The sequence below is a fragment of the Carcharhinus amblyrhynchos genome, chromosome 26 (genome assembly GCF_965287045.1).
Source record: "Carcharhinus amblyrhynchos chromosome 26, sCarAmb.v2.hapA, whole genome shotgun sequence".
Classification (NCBI taxonomy): domain Eukaryota; kingdom Metazoa; phylum Chordata; class Chondrichthyes; order Carcharhiniformes; family Carcharhinidae; genus Carcharhinus; species Carcharhinus amblyrhynchos.
In genome coordinates this window covers 14,275,130-14,302,651 of record NC_137349.1, presented here as the reverse complement: position 1 = coordinate 14,302,651, position 27,522 = coordinate 14,275,130, and the positions used below count along the sequence as shown (strand labels likewise).

General features: G+C 47.1%; 2 pseudogenes across 1 annotated transcript; one reads left to right on the top strand and one right to left on the bottom strand.

Moving 5' to 3' along the window:
• The first annotated feature begins 7,138 nt into the window (after nucleotides 1-7,138).
• Nucleotides 7,139-10,166, top strand: LOC145358771 (proteinase-activated receptor 3 pseudogene; annotated as a pseudogene).
• A 9,078-nt stretch (nucleotides 10,167-19,244) lies between these two features.
• Nucleotides 19,245-27,189, bottom strand: LOC145358631 (proteinase-activated receptor 3 pseudogene; annotated as a pseudogene). Its single transcript, XR_013889497.1, has 2 exons — nucleotides 27,164-27,189; nucleotides 19,245-20,330 (listed from the first exon to the last, which is right to left on the bottom strand). The product of XR_013889497.1 is annotated as a proteinase-activated receptor 3 pseudogene (transcript).
• Nucleotides 27,190-27,522: the final 333 nt, after the last annotated feature.

Sequence of the window (27,522 nt, the reverse complement as noted above, 5' to 3'; positions counted from 1 at the left end):
AAGTGACTGCTCCCTTCCTGTTTCTGAGCTCTACCCACAGTGTCTCGTTAAATGATCTTTCCAAATTGTTCACCCTCTGTGCCACTGTAGTATGCTCCCTAACCAGTATTGCTACTCCCCTACCTCTTCTAACCCCTCCTCTGAATCGCCTAAACACTTATACCCTGGAATATTCAGCTGCCAGTCCTCTCCTTCACAAGCCCAATTTTTGCCTCGCTTTGGCAATGTGCTTTTCCCAGTTTTTGGCACATGCCCCTGCTGCTCCAAACCATATCCCCAGCACCGTCAGGTAGTCTGCTCTGACAGTGAAGGAGACAAAGGATCTGTCGGCCCAGTTCCCAAAGAACAAGGCCTCGCTCTTGCCCCAGTTGACTTTGGCTCCCGAGGCCAGCTCCAACTGCTCACAGACTTGGAGGAGCCTGTGAACGGATGCCGGGTCCGAGCAGAAGACAGCCACGTCATCCATGTACGGGGGGGGGCTTTGACCTGCGTGCCTCCGCTGCCTGGAATTGTAACCCCTTTGATGGCCGGGCTGCTTCTGAGGACCTCGGCAAAGGGTTCAATGCAACACACGAGAAGGACGGAGGAGGTAGATGGATTTCTGATAGATAAGGGAATTAAGGATTATGGGGAGCAGGCAGGAAAGTGGAACTGATCCACTTCAGATCAGCCATGATCTTATTGAATGGCGGGGCAGGCTCAAAGGGCTAGATGGCCGACTCCTGCTCCTATTTCTTATGAGAGAGGGCAGCCCTACCTGACTCCAGAGCTGATCTGAAACCTATCTGATTCTCACCCATTGATTGAAACTGTGCGACTGATGTCTGTACAGAGCAGCTGAATCCAATTGCGCATTCCCTCCCAAAGCTCATTTTGGAGGGCACATCCATCATGTAGCTGTGCAATATCCTGTCAAATGCCTTCTCCAGGTGTAGGCTGATGAGGCAGGTATCTACCTGCCTGTCCTGCACATTGGCCATCGTATCCTGAGTAGCATGAGGCAATCAGATCTTCCTGCCAGGTACGGCTCAGGACGGATCACTGACCCCAGAGCAGATATGCCCTCATCAGCATTACTGCAAAAACATATTCCATTGTGTGTTAACGAAACCAAAACTAATAACGGACCATCAATGTAGCAACATAATGGCTCCCTATTAAACCAGTTATTGTGTACAGTCAATGTTGACACAAAGATGGAATAATTTGATGCTAAACGTGTTGTAAACTGCAAGTACATTCTGTTTGTCATTTTCCAGTAGACTGAATAGCAGGCACACAGCCAGGCATAACCTGAGTGTTTGGCAGTGTTTAATAACCAGACATTCACATTGTTCCCAACTCCTCCCCTTTTCCTGAGTACCACCCTAAACATAAGCAACCACAGAGACATTCACTCAGTCGCAGAGTCACAACATGTGTGGGCAGTCACTTGAAAAGATAGTGTGGATTTCATTAATTCTCCATCCAGTCTTCAATATGGGTAAGTGATTAACTTAACTTTCCTCCTGGGAGGCAATTAATGTTGCATTGTACTGCTCCGTGCAGAGACAGGACAGAACAAACTGCTGTGAAGGATGGTTAAGATCTGTCTGCTGCTATCATCAAACTCATTTATGTCTCACCATTTATGGACAATTCTCACTGTGTGTGTGATAATCATAATGTGGAGTTGCCAGTGTTGGACTGGGGTAAACACAGTAAGAAGTCTCACAACACCAGATTGAAGTCCAACAAGTTTATTTGGTAGCATAAGCCACTTGCTTTCGGAGAACTTCTTCATCAGGTGAGGGGGAGTAGTGTTCACAAACAGGGCATATAAAGATACAAATTCAATTTACAAAATAATGGCTGAAATGCGAGTCTTTACTGGTAATCACCTTACTGTGTGTGATAATCAGCAACCATTGATTCCTTCCTAATACAATGTAGCTCACATCCCGATCCAGAAAACAGGATTACCTCAAGGATTTAGCTGACAGCAGCAGGAAAGTGGAGGAAGCAGTCAGGAAGTCAGTCAGTATCTGTGGAGAAAACAGTGGGGTCTATGATTCAGCTCTAATACCATGCTTGCCCTTGTGGTGGGTTTAGACTTTGAACATTAACGCCATCTGTTCTCTCACAGTTATTGGTGCTAACTCATTACTTTCAGTTGTTTCGTATGTGACCCATTCTGACTTCTCTCGCAAGTCCTGTACACATTAGGCATAAGAAATTGAATTTCCTTCGATTCACTGTGGACAGGCTGGAGAGGTTGGAGTTTGACTTATGATCATTCAGCTTAGGGTTAGGGTTAGGGTTAGGGTTATGTTGGTTAGGGTTAGGGGATGGTTTGTTAGGGTTAGGCTTAGGCTTAGGCTTAGGGTTAATGTTAGGATTAGGGTTAATGTTAGGGTTTGGGTTAATGTTAATGTTAGGTTGAGGGGACACGCGACCTTTGTTTGAACAGAGGGGAGTACGGTAGGATGAGAGAAGAATTGGCGAATGTTGACTATGGGAGCGCGTTGGAAGGTAGGTCTGCTGAGGAGCAGTGGAGGATCTTTAAGGAGTTATTCCGATGGTTAAAAAGGACCGTAGGAGGAGAGGTAATAAGCCGTGGATAACGAAGGAGGTGAAGGAAAGTGTTAAATTAAAAGCGGAGGCATTTAGAGTAGCTAAGAGTAGTGGGCGAGAAGAGGATTGGGAGAGGTTTAAATGTCAACAAAGATTGACAAAGAATTTGATAAAGAAGGGTGGGAGAAACTATGAAGCTGGGCTAGCGCTTAATATAAAAAAGGATAGCAAGAGTTTTTATAAATATATAAAAAGGAAAAGGCTGGCTAGGGTGAACATTGGACCCTTAGAGGATGAGAGGGGGGTATGGAGTTGGGGATAGGGTGTTAGCGTGGATAGAGGATTGGTTGTCAAATAGGAGGCAGAGAGCGGGGGTTAATGGGTGCTATACGGATTGGCGGTTGGTGACTAGTGGAGTGCCCCAGGGGTCGGTGCTGGGGCCTCAGCTATTTACCATTAATATAGACGATCTGGAGGAGGGAACTGAGTGTATGGTGTCGAAATTTGCTGATGACACCAAGATTGGTGGAACGGCAAATTGCGCGGAGGGTGTGGAGAGTCTGCAGAAGGATCTAGATAGGCTGGGCGAATGGGCCAGGAACTGGCAAATGGAATTCAATGTTGGCAAGTGCGAGGTGGTCCACTTTGGTAGGAATAATGGTAGGAAGGACTATTACTTACGTGGCGAAAAACTGCAGCAGGCGACGGTGCAGAGGGTCCTCGGGGTCCTTGTGCATGAGTCGCAAAAACCCAGCTTGCAGGTGCAGCAGGTGGTCAGGAAGGCGAATGGGATGCTGGCCTTCATAGCGAGGGGGATTGAATATAAAAGTAGGGAGGTCTTGCTGCAGCTGTATAGGGCATTGGTGAGGCCGCAGCTGGAGTACTGTGTGCAGTTTTGGTCACCGCACTTACACAAGGATATTTTGGCCTTGGAGGGAGTGCAGAGGAGGTTTACTAGGCTGATACCGGAGTTGAGGGGGTTGAGCTATGAGGAGAGGCTGAATAAACTAGGCTTGTACTCGTTAGAGTTTAGAAGAATGAGGGGAGATCTCATTGAGACGTATAAGATGATGAATGGGATGGATAGGATAGAGGTGGAGAGACTCTTCCCGCTCAAAAAAGACAGTAGGACTAGGGGGCACAGCCTCAAGATAAAGGGGGGGCGGTTTAGAACAGAGTTGAGGAGGAACTTCTTCACTCAAAGGGTGGTGAATCTCTGGAATTCTCTGCCCATTGAAGTGGTGGACGCTGCCTGGCTAAATATTTTTAAGACGCGGGTTGATGGGTTTTTGATAAGCGAGGGGATTAAGGGTTATGGGGGAAGGGCAGGAATGGGGAACTGAGCCACGACAGATCAGCCATGATCTTATTGAATGGCGGGGCAGGCTTGAAGGGCTAGATGGCCTACTCCTGCTCCTATTTCTTATGTTCTTATGTTATGTTCTTATGTTAGTGGTAATGTTAGGGTTAGGGTGAGGGTTAGGGTTAGGGTTAATGTTAGGGTTGGGGTTAATGTTAATCTTATTTTTAGGTTTAGGGTTAATGTTGGTGTTAGGACTGGGGTTAGGGTTAGGGTTAGAGTTAATGTAAGGGTTAGAGTTAATGTTAGGGTTTGAGTTAATGTTAGGGTAAGAGCTGGGGTTAGGGTTAGGGTTAGAGTTAATGTTAGGGTTAGGATGGGGTTAGGGTTAGTGTTAATGTTAGGGTTAGGGTTAGTTTTAGGGTTGGGATAAACTATTCAGCTGCAGAAAGCAGATTTGAGATTCGCGATTGGAATATCGGTGTGTGTGTGTGTGTGAATGCTCCAATATGTTGAACACAGTACCAAGAGATAATGGCCATAATAGAGAAATTGTCAGTGTTTGATGGGAAGTTTTTGATGGGGGAGGGTCTGTTCGGAATGGGATAGAAACACAGAGTGCCAGAGTTTCATTCCTTCAACTCTCAGATTTGAGCTCAGACAGTTATCCCTGTATCCTGAGCAAGGATTGAATGTGAATAATCACTGCTGCTTCTGCTCCTGATCGGATATTAAAAAGTGACAAGTTACCCAATAAGGTTCAGGCAAATTGTACAAACGCTGCCAGAAAAATAACCATTTGGCCCCTTGTGTGTATATTAGCCCTTTGCTATAATATTCCAAATCAATCTCACTCACAACAGATCTATATCAATCCCAAACTAATTCCACTGCCCCACTCTCTCCCCATATCCTTGTATCAATCCCAAACTAATCCCACTGTCCCACTCTCTCCCCATATCCTTGTATCAATCCCAAACTAATCCCACTGCCCCACATTTTCCCCATAGCCCTGTATCAATCCTAAATTAATTCCACTGCAGATCTTTCTCCCCATTGCCCTATATCAATCCCAAACTAATCCCACTGCCCTATCCACTCCCCATAGCCCTGTATCAATCCCAAACTAATCCCACTGCACCAGATTTACCCCATAGCCCTGTATCAATCCCCAAACTAATCCCACTTCTCCAGTTCTCCCGGAGCCCTGTATCAATCCCAAACTAATAGCACTTTCCCACTCTCTCCCCTCATTCCTGTATCAACCCCTCAACTAATCCCACTTCCCTACCCTCTCCCCATAGCCCTGTATCAATCCCAAACTAATACCACTTTCCCACTCTCTCCCCATAGCCCTGTATCAATCCCAAACTAATCCCACTGCTCCGATCTCTCCCCATAGCCCTGTATCAATCCCAAACTAATCCCACTGCCCCGCTCTCTCCCCATAGCCTTGTATCAATCCCAACTAATCCCACTGCTCTATCCACTCCCCATAGCCCTGTATCAATCCCAACCTAATCCCACTGCCCTACCCACTCCCCATCGCCCTGTATCAATCCGAAACTAATACCACTTGCCCACTCTCTTCCCATAGCCCTGTATTAATCCCAAACTAATACCACTTTCCCACTCTCTCCCCATAGCCCTATATCAATCCCAAACTAATCCCACTGCCCTACCCATTCCCCATAGCCCTGTATCAATCCCAAACTAATCCCACAGCCCCACTCTCTCCCCGTAGTCTTGTATCAATCCCTAACTAATCCCACTGCCTCACTCTATTCCCATACCCTTGTATCAATCCCAGACTAATCCCACTGCCCTGATCTCTCCTCATGCCCTGTATCAATCCTACTGCCCCATTCTTCCTCCATAGCCCTGTATCAATCCCAAACTAATCCCACTGCCCACATTCTCCCCATAGCCCTGTATCAATTCCTAAACTAATCCCATTGCCTTGCTCTCTTTCGATAGCTCTATAACAATTGCAAAATAATTCCACTCCCCTGCTCTCTGTAGCCCTGTATCAATCCCTAAACTAATCCGCTTCCCCTGCCCTCTCTCCATAGCCCCGTATAAATCCCAAACTAACCCCATAGCCCCACTCTGTCTCCATAATCCTGTATGAATCCCAAACTAATCCCACTGCCCCACTCTCTACCCATAGCCCTTTATCAATCCCCAAACTAATCCCACTGCCCCACTCTCTACCCATAGCCCTGTGTAAATATCATGCTAACCCCATAGCTCCACTCTCTCCCCATAATCCTGTATCAATCCCAAACTAATCCCACTGCCCCACTCTTTCTCCATAGCCCTGTATCAATCCCAAGCTAGTCCCACTAGCCCGCTCTTTCCCCATAGCCATGTATCAATCCCCAAATGAATCCCATTGCCCTACTCTCTCCCCATTCTAATTAAAAGGTAGATGTGTTGTACAGGTTCTTCTCACCGTACTGAAGTATTCATACTGTGGGGTGAGCTTGTTGTTTGCTAACCCACTGTCTCTTCTCTGTTAAGGAGCTGTGTACCTTCTTGATAGCAGTGAGTAGTTTCAGGGTTATGGTTAGAGTTAAACAGTTATAAATTGCCAGCAACCTGTCTTAACTGTTTAATTCCCTATCTCGGCAGCTAGCAATGTGAACTGCTCTGTTTAATAACAGATGCCAAAAAACGAGTCCAAAATAATATAAATCCTAAAATTCGTTTGTTATCAGAATCTTGCATCTTAACGATTTCCTTGACAGTTTGGGAGTTCCGATGTGTTCTCCACTCTGTCTACTTTCCGAATCCTGAAGAACTGTTGACCTCTCACAGAAATGTCCCTGGACTTATCCAAAAGGGTAACCACTTTCCCAAAGAACATTGGCATCTTTACGCCTCCCTGTAATGTGGGCAGCTGGTAAATCACACTGGAAATATACACATGTTGGAATTACAGAAAACACCGCCCAAAATCTGGGAGGAGGATTGGAATTTTATCATTGGGTGACCAACCAGTGAATTCCAATTTGAGTGCGTTCACCTCCAGGAAGGGGCCCACATGTGGAAGTTACACTTGCTGAATCCAGCCCCTTCACATTGCCCAGTCACTTAATAATCTCACCTCAGGTTTAGAAAATAATCTCCCTAGGTCCTCTTGAGATTTGACAATCGCAGAGCACAAAGGAAGTTCCTCTTGTTGGGGGTAAGTTGCTTCATTTCACAAGAATGTTTGAAAAATTGCAGTGGAATTACAATAAAAACCAAAAAGAGTAAATAATCTGCTTCATGTTTTTAGTTAGCAGTGGGGTTCCACCTTCGGGAGGCATCCCTGGAACGATTACTCCAGATCACTGTATCATTGTCGATAACAAGACCCAGCTTCAGCTGACGGATCCCATCAGCACAAGGCTGATCCCTACATTTTACATCCTTGTGCTTGGCGTCGGGCTCCCAGCAAACGCTCTGGCCCTTTGGACAATGGCTGCAAAAAGCAAGAAACCATCCACCATCTTCCTGATCAACCTGGCCACTGCCGACCTTCTCCTGAACCTCATGCTGCCCTTCAAGATCTCCTACCACCTCCTGGGCAACGACTGGCCCTTCGGTGAGGGTCTGTGCCGGACAGTGACCGCCTTCTTCTACGGGAACATGTACTGCTCCATCCTGCTGCTGACCTTCATCAGCATCGACAGATACTTTGCTCTGGTCCATCCCTTTTTCTCCAACCGTTTCAGGGACAATCGGTTCGCCATTGGCGTCTGTGCTTTTGTTTGGGTGACAGTTTCTCTTCTGGTTTTGCCTTTTCTTTCAGTCCAACAGTCTTTTGAGATCCAGGATCTGAATATCACCACCTGTCATGATGTGTACCTGAATGATAAGCAGACTGTGTATTTCTATTATTGGTTGATTGTTGTAATATTAGGATTTGTCATTCCAAGCCTTGTCACTATATTTTGCCACTGTGCCGTAATCAGGTCTCTAACAGTTCATGATGTAAAGTACAAAAAGGCAGCAAAAATCACCCTCTTTGTGCTGTTTATCTATCTACTGTGTTTCACTCCCAGTAATGTAGTGCTATTGGTCCACCAATGGATCCCTGAACTGCATCAAGTTTATATGTTCTTACTGTGCCTCTGTAGCTTTAACAGCTGCTTCGATCCTTTCCTGTATTATTATATTTCGGACGATTGCAGAAAGCGAGTCAAAAAGGTGTTTGGTCTTCAGGCAGTTGGCACCAGTTTGATTCTGCGGGCATCCACAGGACTGCAATTACTTTTGCGCACATCTTCTTCCCCAAGTTCCTCAGCACAGTGAGTGATTCGCTTCAGATAAACAGCTCCCCGTGTGGGACTCCCTCAACTACATTTAACCGTTTTAAACCTGGGTGGCAGATGCTGCAATTTCCCCCTCGGTAGCACTGGGCAGAATTTCCCAGATCTGAGAGATCCCCTCAGGTGTAAACTAACTGTTTTGTTCTTATCTCAGCGTGACAAAGCCAGTGCTCAGAGTGGGCCAGGCAAACCTGGATCCATCTCCTGGCCCGCTCCAAAAACCTCATTCAAAATCACGTTGAATCCAACCCCACAAGGGAGACAAACAATGGCACTGAACCCGAGTCACTGCAGTTAATCAGTTCCTTCCAGTAGACACAGCTAAGACAGACTGGAGGGAAATCCTGTAGTGAATTCCGCAAACTGTCCATCTCCAGCGCTGAATCGGCTCTAAAATTTACTGGAAACCTAATTTGACTTTGCGAATATCAAAAAGTGGAAGAGAAAAAAAGCAGCAGCAGAAATGTGCAGGGATCCGTCCTGTAAATTCAATCCCAATGCCAGTGTCTGCACAGCTGATATCCAGTGCTGCAAATATAGTTTCAGTCGTACAACACTGATTCCCTCTCAAATCAAAACCAGTTTTTAAATACAGTCGCCCAGAACCAATGAACAGTTCAGAACAATAGGCACAAGCTCCTGGTTGTGGGATTGACTTGGGCCAGAGGCAGAGTTTGAGAAGGGGACGTTGGAAAGCGAGCAAATTGATTTTTGTCTTCAAAAACTGCTGGTTTCGTCAGGAAGCCATCAGGTCACGGGGTGCCATCGAGATGTACAGCATGGAAACAGGCCCTTCGGCCCACCATGTCAATGCTGACCATCAAATGCCAATCTACACTAATCCCCTTTACCAGCACTTGGCCCGTAGCCTGCTGAGCCTTGGTGATTTTAGTGCCAGTCCAGATGCTTCTTAACTGTTGCAGGAGTCCCTGCCTCCAGCACCCAATCAGGCAGCATGTTCCATATCCCCACCCCCTCTGGGTAAAACCATCTTTCCTCTGATCCCCTGTAAACTAACTACTCCTCACCGTAAACCTCTGCCCCCTGGCCTTAGACACCATTTCACATGTGGGAACTGATGAAAAACAATACATAGAAACATTGAAACAAAGAGTATGAGTAGGCCATTTGGCCCTTCACGCCTGCCCCGCCATTCATTTTGATCATGGCTGATCATCAAACTCGTTATCCTGATTCCTCCCTTCCTCCCATATCCTTTAATCCCTTTAGCCCCAAGAGCTATATCTAATTCCTTCTTGAAATTTGCATTTTGGCCTCAACTACATTCTGTGGGAGTGAATTCCACACATTCACCACCCTCCTGGTGAAGAAATTTCTCCTCACCTCAGTTCTAAAAGGGTTACCCCTTATCCTCAAACTATGATCCCTAGTTCCGGACTCCCCCACCATCGGGAACATTCTGAGAGAAAAGAGCTGACAAAGCTTTGGCAAAGGGTCATCTGGACTCGAAACGTCAGCTCATTTCTCTCCTTACAAATGCTGCCAGGCCTGCTGAGATTTTCCAGGATTTTTTCTCTTGGTTTCAGGTTCCAGCATCCACAGTAACGTTCTTTCTGAATCCACCCTTTCTAACCCTGTTAGAATTTTATAAGTTTCTAATGAGACCCCCTCTCACTCTTCTAAACTCCTGTGAATATAATCCTAACCGACTTAGTGTCTCCTCATATGTCAGACCTGCCATCCCAGGAATCAGCCTGGTAAACCTTTGATGAACTCCCTCTATAGCAAGGACATCCTTCCCCAGATAATGTTGAAATGCTGCAATGTTTTGCTGATATGACTTAATTCTGTGATTTAATTTTTACTAAGTGTGTGTTTTTAGCAGACCTATCATTATGACTATTAAAAAAAACTAACTTGTAAGAAATAGCCATCATATACACTTAATTTGCAGAAACTTGCTTCAGTTTAAATATATATTTCTGTTTATTTATTCCAGTGAGTTCTTAATAAAAAATGAATTTACTCGTGTTTCATTGAGAGAATATTGTCGATATTTTACCAAGAAAAATTTCAATTTTCCTCCAATAAAACAAGTAGGTTGAGACACAATTTTGACACCACTCATTATTCCCTGTTCTCAGGACGCTAAACTTACAAACATTTTAGCCACCAAACGAAGGTGAGATCACCTTGAATCAGAGATAGAACCGCAGACCGGCACTAAGAGAACTAACATTGACACCAGCATCAAGATCAGCAGCAACACCGGCACCCACTCACCCACACTCCCATACCCACACCCACACACCCACACCCACACACCCACACCCGTACCTACACCCACACACCCAGACCTATACCTACACCCACACCCACATCCACACCCAGACCCTCATCCACACCCACACACCCACACCTACACCCACACACCCACACCCATACCTACACCTACACCCACACCCACATCCAGACCCTCATCCACACCTACACACCCACACCCACACCTACACCCACACCCATACCCACACCCACACCCATACCTACACCCACACCCATACCTACACCCACACTCCCACACCCATACCTACACCTATACCCATCCCCACATCCAGACCCTCATCCACGCCCACACACCCACACCCAAACAGCCACACCCATACCTACACCCACATCCAGACCCTCACCCACACCCCCACACCCTCACCCACAACCCCACACCCACACCCATACCACACCCATACCTACACCCATACCTACACCCATACCTACACCCACACCCAAGCCCACACACCCACACCCACACCCATACCCTCACCCACACCCGCACCCACACACACACCCTCACTCGACCCACACCTACACCCACACTCGCATCCACTACCCTCACCCACACTGACACCCACACCTACACTCATATCCACAGCCTCACCCACTCCTACACCTACACTCATACTCACATCGACACTAGCATCGATTCTCCCAAAAGGTGACTGAATAACAACAACAGATTTCTTGCAGGAACTGTTGCTTATTCAGAACTTCTTCAAACTTCAGTAGACCCTCCTTCTCTTGGAACTAATTCTGCATCATTCTCACATAGTATTGTAGTACAGACACAACCATCAAGCAGCTCAGATTTTAAGTCTTCTGTTGCAATGTTCACAACATGAGGGAGTAAGGAAGTTGGTATTTCTGGAGATGATTACAGAAATCATTTTGAGATGTTAACAATTGGTCAGCACGGCATTGCCAAACTAGTTCATCTTCGGATTGAACCGTGTAATAAACTGGACCTGTTTTTGCTCAAACTGGTTCAGTTTGGTCCTCATTTCTCACTCGTGGCAGAATTACACTCTAACACTCAATCTCCTTGCTGAAATGAGTGTTGTTTTGCTCTCGCTTCTCGTCTAGCAACTTGAGATTGCTGTTAATTTTCTGAAGTTTCTGGAGGTAATAAATCAAATATAGTTCTCAACTTTCTCTTTAAGAGAGTAATGCAGGTGAACTTTGGGTAGTCACATTGAGCAGTGTTTCTGTAAGATGCCAAAAAGCCATTCACACAACGTGATAATGAACCTTGTGGTCTTGAAGCTTTGAAAAAATGTTTCAAGTATCGTGTGAATCTTTCAGTGAATCCATTGGTTGCTGGATGATAAGGTGCTGAATATCATTTCCTTTGAGATAATCCTCAAAGTCTTGTGAGGTAAACTGTGAACCACTAAGGCTAATAATCTGTTTCGGTTTACCAAATTATATAAAATTTTTGTCAAGTATTTTCAATGGTTTGTACAGATATAGTAGATATCCTGATAACTTCCGGCCACTTTTGAGTGTGTATCAGTTATGACTGAGAACATGTAACCCTCAAACAGACCAACAAAATCTACGTGCAATTATTGCCATGGCATTTTAGGCTAATCTTAAGGGCATGCAGGAGATGCCAGTGGTGTATTTCTTATTTGTGTACAGGATTGACACTATCCTACATTTTCCTCAATCTGAGCACCCAGTCCCGGCCATCAAAAATAACACTGCACTAATTCCTTCATCCAGACTATACCAGGATATCCTTCATTGTAGTTCAAGATCTCTTCCTCACAGACTGGGAGGAATGATCGCTCATTCTCCATGATAGACACCCACCTTGGACAGTGAACTCAAGCTCTCTTGACACATTTGGTTTCAGAGCAGGATGTGGGTGATGTGTTGTAGCTATTGTTTCTTTCAATGCTGGTGGGGAGCAGATCAGAAACTCTAAGGTATATTATGAAGGTAGCTTGGATCCCAGCATTTTTTGAGTTTGGTGTTATGGAAAGCACAAGAATGTTTCTGTCCAGGTGTGATCTTATTGACCCACTGGGAAGCTTTTATCAAAGCAAACTTAATTTAATAATACATCTAAAATATAACAAAAAGAATGAGCATAACTTTAAGCAATTGAAATACTTAAACATGAAAGGTATAATTCTTAACCGCCAACTATCTCCAATTTAAGCAATATTCCCACAGATACAAATCTCTCTTCAGAATCAGGCAGCACAAAAACATATAGGCTCAAATGAATGCTAGATTTCCAGCCTTTTAACCCCTCTGGACAGAGACGTGGGAAAACATCTGTCTTCTGACTCCCATACAGCAGCTTCCAGAAAAACATCTATCTTGAAAGAGCAGAGAGAGAGACAGACAGACAGAGAGTGACTTCTTTTACTTCTCATCTGTGTTTGTTTCTCTGTGTAAACCTAGTTACATGTTTTTCCTGTCAATCAACCTAATCAAACCCCACTCTGAAAAATCCGAGGGGAAAACAGCAAAGTAACAGATTTGCATTAACCCAGATTAAAACAAGCATTCCAGCAATTAGGATCAATTCTGCTTCTGCAGTATCAACACGTGGACTGTTGGTTATAGACAAAGAAGCACCGGTAAATAGAACTGACTCCTAAAAAATACTTGCACAAGAAACATAACTCAAAGTGCATTTCATAAAGCACAGTATCATCACAACATCATATTCACCATCTTCCCCCATCACAGAATCATTCCTGGTTTGTCTCTGAACTTGAGAGGCTGTCGCAAGAAATTGATTTACTCAAAAACAATAAAGATTATTAGCAAAACTAGTTGATGGCATCAGCTCAGTAGGTAAAGGCAAGTGTGATAATACATCTGTATTACCATGGTACTCTGACTGAGGATACTTTATATCACAGGAGTGTGCTGATAAGATCAGTGACCGTCTTTGCAATCGGCTAGCAGCTAACAATAGTCTGCCTTTATACAGCTCAAAAATAGTAGTTAAGGGTCGATGATCAGTAAACAATGTGAAATGAGGATCATATAAATAATGATGAAACCATGGTATGCTGAGAATCATAATTGATCCTTTATTTTCTAGCTGCACACAGTTAGATTCAGCATCAGAGTATGCAAGCAATACGACAAACTCTTCATTCCAGGGATCATTCTTGTGAACCTCCTCTGGACCCTTTCCAAGGCCAGCACATCCTTCCTTAGATATGGGGCCCAAAACTGCTCACAATACTCCAAATGGAGTCTGAACAGAGCCTTATACAGCCTCAGAAGTACATCCCTGCTCTTGTATTCTAGCCCTCTTGACATGAATGCTCACATTACATTTGCCTTCCTAATTGCCAACTGAACCTACACTTTAGCCTTAAAAGAATCTTGAATAATGACCCCTAAGTCTCTTTGTGTTTCTGATTTCCTAAGCATTTTCCCATTTAGAAAATAGTCTATGCCTCCATTCCTCCTTCCAAAGTGCGTAACCTCACATTTTTCCACATTGTATTCCATCTGCTACTTCTTTGCCCTCTCTCCTAACCTGTCCAAGTCCTTCTGCAGCCCCCCTCCTTCCTCAATACTACCTGTCCCTCTACATCTCTTTGTATCATCTGCAAACTTTCCCAAAAGTAGGGGAGTCTAAAACTAGAGGGCATGGGTTTAAGGTGAGAGGGGAGAGATACAAAGGGGTCCAGAGGGACAATTTTTTCACACAGATGTTGGTGAGTGTCTAGAACAAGCTACTAGAGATAGTAGTAGAGAACAAAGAACAAAGAGCAAAGAAAATTACAGCATCGGAACAGGCCCTTCGGCCCTCCAAGTCTACAGCGACCATGCTACCCGAGTGAACTAAACCCACTACCCTTCCGAGGACCATTCCCATCCTACTCATGTACTTGTCAAGACACCCCATAAAAGTCACTATCGTATCTGCTGCCAATACCTCCCCTGGCAGTGAATTCCAGGCACCCAGATGCAGGTACAATTTTGTCTTTTAAAAAAGTATTTAGACAGTTATGTGGATAAGATGGGTATAGCGGGATATGGGCCAAATGTGGGCAATTGGAACGAGCTTAGGCATTAAAAAAAGGGCTGGCATGGACAAGTTGGGCCCAAGGGCCTGTTTCCATGCTGTAAACCTCTATGATTCTGTTGTTCTTGACTAAATAAAATCGTGACTCATCGCCAATTTCCTTTTTTGTAATGTCCTGACGATATTCAGGGTTGTGGATTTTAAACAAAAAGGAAAAGCTGTGGTTTGCACATGGAGACTCAAACTAATAACAGATTGAAGGAACTGTCGTCTGAACAGAGGAGAAAATGAGACAAAAGCAGGAGCCTGTGAAACAGCCCAATTACATCACCATCAAATCATGTGACTGACTCTTAAAGCAATCATACAGCAACTTAAATATATAACGGTGGGGGGAATTGCTTGGACATAATTTTCTCTTGGATCCCACCCATCCTGACCTGGTTGTGATTTTAGTATGAGATGAGCGAGGCATCAGGTGGGAAATCTGACCATGCCCTTATTAAAGCTTCTTCATGGCTGCTGAATGGACATCTCGGGGTTTTTCTCTGCCCAGTTTCAATTTTCAGGTTGACAGATGCTGACCAATTTATTGAGATTCAGTTTCTTGAACCTTATCTTCCCAAAATTCACTGATTGACACTTTGTATGGGAGAAATGCCTAAATGTGCCCACCGCCACCCCCCCAGCAGTACCCCCCCCGCCCACGGCCTCACCACCCCCCACCCTGCTCCACTTTTCCACTCTCCTTCCTCCTCAACACCCTCCCCCACCCGCTCCCAAACCACCCCACCCCTCCTCCCCACACTCCCCCCAGCCCCGCTCCCCCACCTTCTCTCCTCCCTCCACCCTCCCACCCTCTGCCCTGGCCCCAGTCCCCCACCCTACTCCCTCCCCCTCTCATTCTCCCCCTCACCCTCCCCCCTCCCCACCAACTGTCCCCTCCTTCCCCACTCTGCCCCCAACCCTCCTCTGTGCCCTAGTCAAACCCCCCACATTGCCCTGGTGGATGGGTGCCTGGATGGATGGTATCCAGGTGGGTGGGTGCCTGGATGGGTGGGTGCCTGGGTGGGTGGGTCCCTGGGTGGATGGGTACCCAAATGGTTGGGTGCCCATATGGGCGACTGGGTGGGTGGGTGCCTGGCTGGGCAGGTATCCACGTGGAGAGGTGACTTGTGGGTGGGTGGGTGCCTGGGTGGGTGGGTGCCCAGGTGGGGAGATGCCTGGGTAGGTGGGTGCCCAGGCAGGAGGGTGCCCAGGTGGGTGGATGCCTCTATGGGCGAGTACCCAGGTGGGTGGATGCCTGTATGGATAAGTGCCTGGGTGGGTGGGTACCCGGGTGGGTGGGAGCCCGGATGGGTGGGTGCCCGGGTGGGTGGGTGCCCAGGTAGATGGATGCCTGGGTGGGTGCTGCCCGGATGGGTGCCTGGGTGGGTGGGTACCCAGGTGGGTGGGAGCCCAGATGGGTGCCCGGATGGGTGGGTGCCCAGGTGGATGGACGCCTGGGTGGGGGGTGCCCGGGTTGGTGGGTGCCTGGATGGGTGGGTGCCTGGGTGGGGGGGTGCCTGGGTAGGTGGGCACTCCTTTCACTGTTGACACTTGGCTTCAGCTTGCTCTGGGTGATGAAACCCGAGATGTTCTGCTCCTTCACAGTGCTTTTCCTCCCGTTCAGGAGGCCAGGGATTCCTGGGTGTCGCTGACGCGTTCCCTCCGTCCCGGGGCTCGCTCCTTGTGCCAAAGCTCTGAGCCGAGTGATGGTTTCGGGCATCTCGTGTCCGGCATGTGGACAATGTGGCCCCACCCAGCAGCGCTGACCGAGTGCGGGCTTGGTGCTGGGGATGTCAGGGGAGCGAGGGCATTGGTGCACCAATCCTGTCCAATGGACAATGCACCCAGACAGCCAACTCACACTCTATCCTAGCGGGAATGCTCCAGCCTCAGCAGAAACTTCCTGGGAATCGGGTGGGAATGGGAGTTCGTGCATCGGTGATTATCTCATTTCAAGTAATTGTGATTTAGACTCAAACTTCTTTGTTGATTCGATTTACAGGAAAAGGTCCAGAATCGGGATGTCTCCCAGGATCATCAACAAGACTGTTACACCATCATACACACCACTCACTAATCACCATAACTATTAAAACCCATTATAACACCATGTGTTGGTGGGGGGGGGGTGGCAGGGAAGAGATACTGGGGGTTGGAGGCAGGTATACCAGAGGGGTTGGGGATTGGGGGAGGTTTGGGGGTTTGGGAGTTTGGGGGGTTGGGGGGTTGGAGGGGATGGGGGGACTGGGGGGTTAGGGAGTTGGGGTTGTGGGGGCTGGGGGAGTTTGGGGGGTTGAGGAGTTATGGGGTGTTGTGGGTGTTGGGGTGGTTGGGGGCTTGGGGGGATGGAGGAGTCAGGGGGTTGGGGTGATTAGGGAGGGGTTGGGTGTTGCAAGGGTTGGGGAGGGGTTGAGAATTGGGGGATGGGGGGAGGTTTGGGTGTTTGGGGGGGGGTTGGAAGGTGCTGGGGGATTGTGGGAATTGGAGGTTGGGGGTCGTTGGGGACCTGGGAGGAGTTTGGGGGGTTGTGGGTGTTGGGGTGGTTAGAGGGCTCGGGGGGGACGGAGATGTTGGGGGTTTTGGGGCGTGGGGAGTTGGGGGAGTCAGGGGGTTGGGGTGGTTGGGGAGGGGTTGTATGCTGCGGGAGTTGGGGAGGGGTTGGGGGTTGGGGAGGTTGGGGGATTGAGAAGGGAATTGAGGGGGTTAGGGGTTTGTAGAGGTTTTGGGGGGTTGGGGTTGAGGGGCTGAGGGGCTGAGGGTGGTTGGGGGGGGGGGCAGGTATTTCCATCCCCGTTTATGACATTATTTATAATTCCCACCTTGACTCAAAAAGTGGGGAAACCAGAACACGTCTATCAAATAACTACCAAGCACAAATTACTGACTAAAAGGGGCCACGAAATGTCCTTGGCAAACAGGATTAAGGAAAACCCCAAGGTGTTTTATAGGTAAGGAGCAAGAGGGTAGCTAGGGAATGGTTAAGATCACTCAAGGACAAAGGAGGGAGTTTATGCATGGAGCCGGAGGGAGTAGGTGAGGTCCTGAACGAATATTTTGCATCGGTATTCACAAAGGAGAAGGGCATGGTGGGTGGTGAAGTCTAGACATGGGCATGTTGATATTTCCAGGGCATGTCGATGTAAAAGGAAAGGAGGTGTTGGGGGTTTTGAAACCCATTAAGGGAGACAACTCATCAGGACCTGATGGAATCTATCCCAGAATACTGAGCGAGGCGAGGGAGGAAATGCTGGGGCCTTGTACAAAATCTTTGTACCCTCTTTAGTCACAGGAGAAGTCCCAGAGGACTGGAGAATAGCCAATGTTGTCCCTTTGTTTAAGAAGGACAGCAGGGATAATCAGGGAAGCTACAGGCCAGTGGGCCTTACATCAGTGATAGGGAAATTATTCGAGAAGATTCTAAGGGACAGGATGCACTCACATCTGGAAAAATGTGGAATTATTAGCAACAGGCAGCATGACTTTGTGCGGGGGAGGTCGTGTCTCACATACTTTATTGAGTTTTTTGAGGCAGTGAGAAAGAGGATTGGTAAGGGCAGGGCGGTGGATGTTGTCTACATGGATTTTAGCAAAGCCATTGACAAGGTCCCTCATGGCAGCTGGTGCAGACGGTGAAGTCACATGGGATCCACAGTGAACTGTTAAGATGGATACAGAACTGGCTTGGTCATAGGAGACAGAGAGTAGGGATGGAAGGGTGTTTAACTAACTGGAGATCAATGATCAGTTTTATTCCACAGGGATTAGTGCTGGGGCTCCTGTTTGTAATATATATAAATGATTTGGAGGAGAATGTAGGTGGTCTGATTAATAAGTTTGCAAACAACACAAAGATTGGAAGGGGTATGAATAGTGAGGAGGATTGCTAGAGGATACAGCAGGATATTGATAAGCTGGAGACTTGGGTGGAGAAATGGCAGATGGAATTTAATTTGGACAAATGCGAAGTGATGCATTTTGGAAGGTCTAACACAGGAGGGAACTATACAGTAAATGGCAGAGCCCTTAGAAGCATTAACATACAGAGGGACCTGGGTGTACAGGTCCACAGTTCCCTGAAGGTAGCACCACAAGTGGATAAGCTGGTCAGGCAGGCGTAAGGCCTTCGTCAGTCGGGACATAGAGTATAAAAATTGGCAAGTCAAGTTGCAGCTGTGTAGAACTTTAGTTAGACCACATGAGGAATATTGTGCACAATTCTGGTCACCACACTACCAGAAGGATGTGGAGGCTTTGGAGGAGGTTCAGAAAAGGTTTAACAGAATCTTGCCTGGTTTGAAGGGTAATAACTATGAGGACAGATTGGAGAAACTTGGCCTGTTTTCATTTAGAGGCTGAGGGGCGGCCTGATAGAAACTTACAAAATGATGAGAGGCACGGACAGGATGGAGTCCTTTTCCCAGGTAGAAATGTTAATTATTTGGGGATGTAGGTTAAAGGGGGAAAGTTTAAAGGAGATGTGAGAGGCAAGTTTTTTACACAGAGGGGGGAGAGTTCCTGGAATGCGCTGCTGGGGAAGGTGGGAGATGCAGATACAATTTAAGAGGCATGTTGACAGATACATTGACAGATTATTTTGTAAATTGAGTTTATGTCTTTACATGCCCTGTTTGCGAACTGAAATCTCACTCACCTGATGAAGGGGCAGTGCTCCAAAAGCTAGAGGCTTTTGCTACCAAATAAACCTGTTGGAATTTAACCTGGTGTTGTCAGACTAGTTAGAGATAAATGAACAGGGAGCAAATGGGGGAGAAGGATCACGTACAGGCAAAAGTTCAGAAAGACGTCATGTGACAGCTCGGACTTGGTGGGCTGAAGGGCCTGCCCCTGTGCTGTACTGTTCTTTCTTTTGGTTCACCAACTGCCTGAAATCCAAACACCTTCCTGACTCGCTTTCTGCAATCGTCCGAAATATGATAATACAGGAAAGGATCGAAGCAGCTGTTAAAGCTGCAGAGGCACAGTAAGAACATATAAACTTGATGCAGTACAGGGATCCATTGGTGGACCAATAGCACTACGTTACTGGGAGTGAAACACAGTAGATAGATAAACAGCACTAAGAGGGTGATTTTTGCTGCCTTTTTGTACTTTACATCATGAACTGTTAGAGATCTGATTACGGCACAGTGGCAAAATATAGTGACAAGGCTTGGAATGACAAATCCTAATATTACAACAATCAACCAGTAATAGAAATACATAGTCTGCTTATCCTTCAGGTACACATCGTGACAGGTGGTGATGTTCAGCTCCTGGATCTCAAAAGACTGTTGAACTAAAAGAAAAGGCAAAACCAGAAGAGAAACTGTCACCCAAACAACAGCACAGATGCCAATGGCGAACCGATTGTCCCGGAAACGGTTGGAGAAAAAGGGATGGACCAGAGCAAAGTATCTGTCGATGCTGATGAAGGTCAGCAGCAGGATGGAGCAGTACATGTTCCCGTAGAAGAAGGCGGTCACTGTCCGGCACAGACCCTCACCGAAGGGCCAGTCGTTGCCCAGGAGGTGGTAGGAGATCTTGAAGGGCAGCATGAGGTTCAGGAGAAGGTCGGCAGTGGCCAGGTTGATCAGGAAGATGGTGGATGGTTTCTTGCTTTTTGCAGCCATTGTCCAAAGGGCCAGAGCGTTTGCTGGGAGCCCAATGCCAAACACAAGGATGTAAAATGTAGGGATCAGCCTTGTGCTGATGGGATCCGTCAGCTGAAGTTTGCACTGGTTGTCGACATAAATATTGGAATCTGGACCAAGTGTTCCAGGGAGGCCTCCCGCGGGTGGAACCCTACCGACAGCTAAAAACATGAAGCAGATCGTTTATCCGTAACTCGTTAATTAAAGGGTTAATATTGGTGATTTAGTGTGCTTTAGAGAGTTGCCTCGTCATTGTTTATCTGCAGGTATAAAATGCTGGACTCTGAGTGCTGCTTGGGCACAGAGAGGCTGGGAGTTTAGTGATTCAGGGAATTTTATAAAAGAATAACTAATCAAGAAAGATACATTTAATTAACACAAAAAAGATGGCAGGACAGGTGAGGGCAGCAGCCTGTGGGAGCTGCTGTTGTTACCGGAGTAAGTATATTAGTATTGAGTGCACGGTGAGGAACGCTGGCTCTGGGTTGCTGAGACGGAGGCTGAGCTGCAGACATTGCAATGCATCATGGTCCATTGCTTTAGAAAGCGGTCACACCATTTAGGTTCGCAAAATCTGATTGGTCAGGGACGGCAGAGTGTGGTTGTAGTGTCGGACAATGAAAGGAAAATGGAAGCAGAGGAGTTTCCCCCTTGCAGGTTTGAGGTTTCTGCAGCTTGTCTGGAGAAGAGTGAGGGCAGACAGGTCACAGCACCAGGGCACAGGAAACCATCAATGGGGCAGCGGGAAGGAATGCCATGGTGTTGGGGGACAGTAGAGCCAGGAGGGTTGACACTGTTCTCTGTAGCAGTGTGTGAGAATCCAGGCGCCATGTTGCTTGCCCGGTGCCAGGGTTCCGATCGTCTGCCCCGGGCTGGCGAGGAACTTGCCATGGGAGAAGAAGGATCCCATCAGTGTGATCCATGTAGGTAGCAGCATGGAGGCTGGTTAGCTCCAGTGGCTGGACAGCTGGTTTGTGACGCAGAGTGACATTAAAGTGGGTTCAATTCCCATGTCATCCAAGACTATTCATGAAGGCACTGCCTTCTCAACCGTGCCCCTGGCCTGCGGTGTGGTGAACCTCAGGTTAAATCACCACCCGTCCCCTCAAAGAGGAGACAGCCGGTGATCACCTGGGAGTGTGGCGACTTTACCTCTTCAAAATAGGTACCAACAACATCAGTAAAACTAGGAAAGAGATTCGACATAAAGAGCACAAGGAGCTAGGCACCAAATTAACAAGCAGAATCATAAAGAATTATTACCTGAGCCACATGACATTCGAGTAAATCTGTTCAGAAAGGTGATTGAACGGCTGGTTTGGGAGGACTGGGTTCCAGTTAGTGAGGCTCTGGCAGCATCTGGGAAAATGGGAGCTGTTTACTGGGACGGCCCCCACTTAAACCGTGCCGAGGCCAGTGTTCGAGCAAGCTATAAAAGTCGGGAAGTACAGAGGGTTTTAAACTAAATAGACAGGGGTGGGCGCGGGGGGAAGGAATGATGTTGAGGAGGATTGAGTAAGGTAGAGGAATCTCTCAGAGAAACAGCAGAAGCTAATCCAGGGAATGATATTCAGAGTGTGGCAGCGAGGGGGCCAAAATTGACATAAACCGTGAAAACTACGAGAGGACGCAGGTTTAAGGTGCTGGGGAGCAGGTACAGAGGAGATGTCAGGGGTAAATTTTTCACTCAGAGGGTGGTGAGTGAGTGGAATTGGCTGCCGTCGGTGGTGGTGGAGGCGAACTTGTTGGGGTCTTTTAAGGGACTTCTGGATGAGTACATGCGATTTAATGGGATTGAGGGTTATAGATAGGCCTGGTAGGTATAGATATGATCAGCACAACTTGTGGGCCGAAGAGCCTGTTTGTGATGTAGTGTTCTATGTTCTATGTTCTATATCTGTCTTACCTGTTATACTTCTTGCATTGAAGCAAACACACTCCAGACTTACAGTCCTGCTGAACCCTGTGGCCTCCCTCGGCCTGCTCTTACTCTGCGCTATGTTTATCTCAGTCGACTTTTCTCCCCAGTCTCTACACTTGCCAGCTTGCTGTTCTGGTTCTCACCCCCTGCCACACTAGGATATTGGTGGCCCCTCCAGTTCCAGTGCAGCCCATCCTTCTTGTACAGGTCCCAACTTCCCCAAAAAAATCCCAGTGATCCATATATCTAAAATCCTCCCTCTTACACCAGCTCTTTAGCCATATGTTCATATGTGCTATGGCAAATGTCACCCCACTATTTGGAAAAGGAGGGAGGGAGAACTACAGACCTGTTAGTCTAACAATAAGAGTAAGGAAAGTGTTGGAATCTAATATAAAGGATGTGACAACAGGAGACTTAGAAAATAAAGGCAGGATTGGACAAAGGCAACCTGGATTTATGAAAGAGAATCATGTTTAATAAACCTGGAGCTTTTTGAGGATGTAGCCAGCAGAGTAGATAAGGGAGAGCCTGTAGATGTTGTATATTTAGATTTTCAGGAAGCTTTTGACAAGGTCACATAAGAGGTTAGTAAACAAAATTAGAGCGCACGGAATGGAGATGGAGGAAGAGGGGGGTGAAAATATCGACATAGATTGAGAACTGGTTAAGAGACAGAAACCAGAGGAGGAATAAATGGGTCATTTTCAAGTGGGCAGGCTGTGACTAGTTGTTCAAGGATCAGAGCTTGTGTTCCAGCTATTCACAAGTTCATCAGGTATAGGAGCAGAATTAGGCCATTCAGCCCATCGAGTCCACTCTGCAATTCGATCATGGCTGATTTGCTCCTCATCCTCATTTTCCTGCCTTTTCCCCATAACCCTTCAACCCATTCCCAATTAAAAATCTGTCTAACTCCTCCTTAAATTTACTCACTGTCCCAGCATCCAACACACTTTGGGGTAGCAAATTCCACAGATTCACAACCTCTTTGGGAGAAGTACTTTGGGAGAACAATTCACAATCTATGACAATGATCTGAATGCGGGAATTAGATATACTATATCCAAGTTTGCAGATGACGCCAAATGAGGTGAAAGTGTGAGTTGTGAGGAGGATGCAAAGAAGTTTCAAGGGGTTTTGGACAGGCTGAGTGAGTGGGCAAAAATTTAGCAGATAACATACAACACGGAGAAATGTGAGGTTATCCACTTCAGTGGGAAAAATAGAAATACAGAATAATTCTTAAATAGAGAGAGGCTGGGAAGTGGTGAACTTCAAGGAAACTTTGATGACCTTGTCCATCAGTTATTGAGAGCAGGTGAAACAAGCAACTAAGGCAGCAAGTGATATGCTGGCCTTCACTTACAAGAGGATGTGATGTGGAGATGCCGGCGTTGGACTGGGGTAAACACAGTAAGAAGTCTCACAACACCAGGTTAAAGTCCAACAGGTCTATTTGGTAGCATGAACTTTCAGGGCAGCGTTCCCAAAGCTCGTGCTACCAAATAAACCTGAGGATTTGACTACAGGGAGTAAAGATGTCTTACTGTGATTATAGAACATTGGTGAGTACAGACCTGGAGTATTGTGTGTCACTTTTGGTCTCTTTACCGAAGGAAAGATGTACTTGCCATGGGCCTCGCCATAGACATGTGACAAAGGGAAGTAATGGTGGAGATTGCAGAGACAATAATCTCCAAATGCTCCTGGTACACAGAGTTAGTCATGATGTGAAGACTGTGGACTGGGGTAAACACAGTAAGAAGTCTCGCAACACCAGGTTAAAGTCCAACAAGTTTATTGGTAGTAAACGCCTTTCGGGATTTGCCACTTTGTCAGGTGAGTGGGAATTCTGATCACAAACATGAATCACACACATGAGGATGGCCTCAACCGGGATCTTGGGTTCATGTTGCACTATCTGTAACCCTTATGACTTGCCTAAACTTACTGTCCTGTCTGGAGACAATACACATTCTCTTTAACCTATGCTTAATGCTATCTCCACTCACGTTGCCTGCACCTTTAAGACTTGATTAGCTGTAAAGATTTGCATTCTAATCGGTATTCTGTAAACTGAGTGTGTGCCTTTATATGCTCTGTTCGTGATCAGAACTCTCCACTCACCTGACGAAGGGGCAAAGCCCAAAAGCCCATGGCATTGATTACCAAATAAACCTGTTGGACTTTAACCTGGTGTTGTGAGACTTCTTACACAGAGTTAGTGCCAGAGGACTGGGAATTGCAAACGTTACGTTCTTGTTCAAAAAGTGTGTAAGGAAAATCCAATAACTACGGGCTGGTCTCTTTAATCTTGGCAATGGGAAAGCTTTTACAAATGATAATGGCAGTCAAAACGAACAGTTAGGAAGATAAATGTGAATTAATTAGAAAAGTCCAACACTAACTGGCTGTCTGATCTGTTTTAAGAGGGGACGGAGAGAGTTGATAATGAAGTTAATGTTGTGAACAGGGATGTCCATAAGGTGTCTATTAAGCAGATGGCACAGTTTTAAACTGATTGGTGAAGGAGCCAGAGACGGCATGAGGAAAAATATTTTAATGTTTAGATCAGGAATGAGACTCCGGTCGGGGGCAAATTTGACCACGGCTTTCAAAAGAGGGTTGGATAATTATCTGGTGAGGATAGATCTGTGGGGCTACGGGCAAAGAGAGGTGAGCGCAACTCGCTAAAGAGCTGGCACAGACACAATGGGTTAAGTTGCCTCCATTGAGTTGTGGCCTTTCTGTGATTCCCTCCACAAGAAAATAGGATCAGGCCTAGTGACGTCGACATGGACAGGTCAAAGGGCCCTGGAAACACCTTTGACCTCTGGCGCTCCCTGTCAGTTAACACTGGCATCTACTCAACAATGTGGAAAAACTGTCCCCGTGTGTGTCCTCAGCAACACAATAACCCAGCCTGTTACCGTTCTATCAGCCCCTTCCCAGCCATCAGTAAGTAATAGCGGCCGGTTCACTGAGCTTTCTCTCAGCTTCCAGCGGGATTTCCACAGCTCCTCACAGGCTTGACGCTGACTTGTGGAAGAGAGATTGGGAGTAATCACCCTGGGCATTAAGGTCACATTCAACAACGGCAGGGAAACAGGGCAGCAACTCAATAGCCGAGGGGTGGGATCTTGCCGGCTCTCCCCGCTCCTGGATCAGCGAGCAGGAAGATCGGGTGGAAAATGGGGTTCACGCCTGGAGATTCACTTCTGGCGATCTCACTGGCCCCGTTCTGCTGAATGAAAGCAGCCTCGTGTCGGGAAGGAGAAGAGGCTGATTTAGATATCAACAACGTGTTTAGCATGTCATTAATATTTAACCCTCCCTCAGATGCAAGGCCATGGTGGGGTGGGGGGGGGGGCGCAGGAGGGAGGTGGGGAAGGGGGCAGTTGACTGTCCGGGTGGGGATCAAGGCGGTGGTGCCACAGGGGGGGGTGAGGAGGTGGGGGGGGGGGGGGGGGGGGGTGGGTGAGGAATGCCAACAGATCTGCCAGTGGAATGCGTACACTGGGGAGATGGGGGCGCCCCAAGAACTCAGCAGCTGGGCCCCCGGGCAGGCTGAGTCTCTACGCCCTCCCCCCACCCCCCCGAGCCCCCCAATAGCTGCTGTAGTGGGGTTTGAATCTACGTCCCCAGAGCTTCACCTGGGCCTCGGATTACTAGCCCAGCGACATCACCGCGATGCCACCACCTCCCCACAAAACTAAAACCGGAAACGTGTTGGAACACACGACTCATCCTCAAAAGCAGAACCTCAGCAAAGCTCAAAAAACTCACCCTCATTCAGGATAGCGGCAAATGTTTGATTATCTAGGCGTGAGTGACTGCCCTTGATCGAGTGTGGCATCAAGGAGTATGGGGGGGGCGGTGACGGGGGACCCTCCGCTGGTTGGAGTTATACCTGGCACAAAGGAACTCAGTTCCTGGGCAATCCTTCCGGTCCTCTCTCACTCCGAAACATTCACAGTGCTGGAGGTTTGCAGACCGACCCCTGGGCTGCCTCGAAACCTATCTCACTTGTCCTGCTGTGAACACCGGCGCTGACACTCAGGAAAATACTGCCTGGCCTGTTACCCTTTCCTTGCTGGGTCTATCACCTCAACCCCAGGATATTGTCAGAGGAAAACAAGAGACACTAAGGATCTTTGAAAAACCCTTTCGGAACCCTAACATCTACAACCTAGAATCATAGAATCCCTACAATACAGAAGGTAGCCATTCGGCCCATCGAGTCTGCACCAACCACAATATCATCCAGGCCTTATTCCCATAACTCCACATATTTACCCTGTTAATCCCCCCGACATTAGGGTCAATTTACCACGGCCAATCCACCTAATCCGCACATCTTTGGACTGTGGGAAGAAGCTGGAGCACCCGGAGGAAACCCATGCAGACATGAGGAGAATGTACAAACTCCACACAGACAGTGGCCTAAGGCCAGAATCAAACCTGGGTCCCTGGCACTGTGAGGCAGCAGTGCTAACCACTGTGCCACCGTGCCATTCACAGAAGAACAAGGGTAGCACATATATGGGAACCCAATCAACCGTATTCTTTACGTTGTGCACTACCCCAATTTGGAAATATATCGCTGCTCCTTCACTGGGTCAAAATCCTGGAATTTCTTCCCTAACAGCACTGTGGGTGTACCTACACAGCATGGACTGCAGGGGGTTCAGGAAGGCATTTCATCCGCACCTTCTCAAGGGGCAATTGGGATGGGCGTAAAGTGCCTACTCTTCCAGTGACGTCCACACACCCAGAAAAGGGAAGTTACTCGGCTGTTAGCAATGACATTAAAATTCAATTCCTGGGCGATCCTTCTCGTCGTCTCTCACTCCGAAACATTCACAGTGCTGGAGGTTTGCAGACTGACCCCTGGGATGCCTCGAGACCTATCTCACTTGTCCTGCTGTGAACACCGGCGCTGACACTCAGGAAAACACTGCCCAGCCTGTTATACCCTTTCCTGGCTCGGTCCAGCAGGTAAATCTCCCAAAGCCAAAAAGTCAAATATAACATCAATTAAAACCACTGAAAAGCAGAATGGAAACCTACCATTAGCCAATTTGCGAGAATAATACATTGCCAAACTGTAGAGTGGAACTTGGAGAGAGAGGTGTGTCACCATTGTGTCTGCTACTCAACAAGCTGAGCCTTTTGCAATAAGCAATTCTAACAGAGATGATGTAAGGACGCTATGTTTCCTGTAAGGGCTTTCTCTGGGTCACAAACTTAGAAAACAGGAAAAAAAACAAAATTCATACTGAATGCTGTGGGAAGGAAGGACAAAATCTGAAAGAAAGATATTGAGAAATAATAATTCAGTGGAAGAGATAAATGAGGCAGAAAGCTGTGAAATTGCCATTCGTTGGCCAGAGTTCAGCACTAAGCAAAGTTTCTGGTGAAAAGCCAGC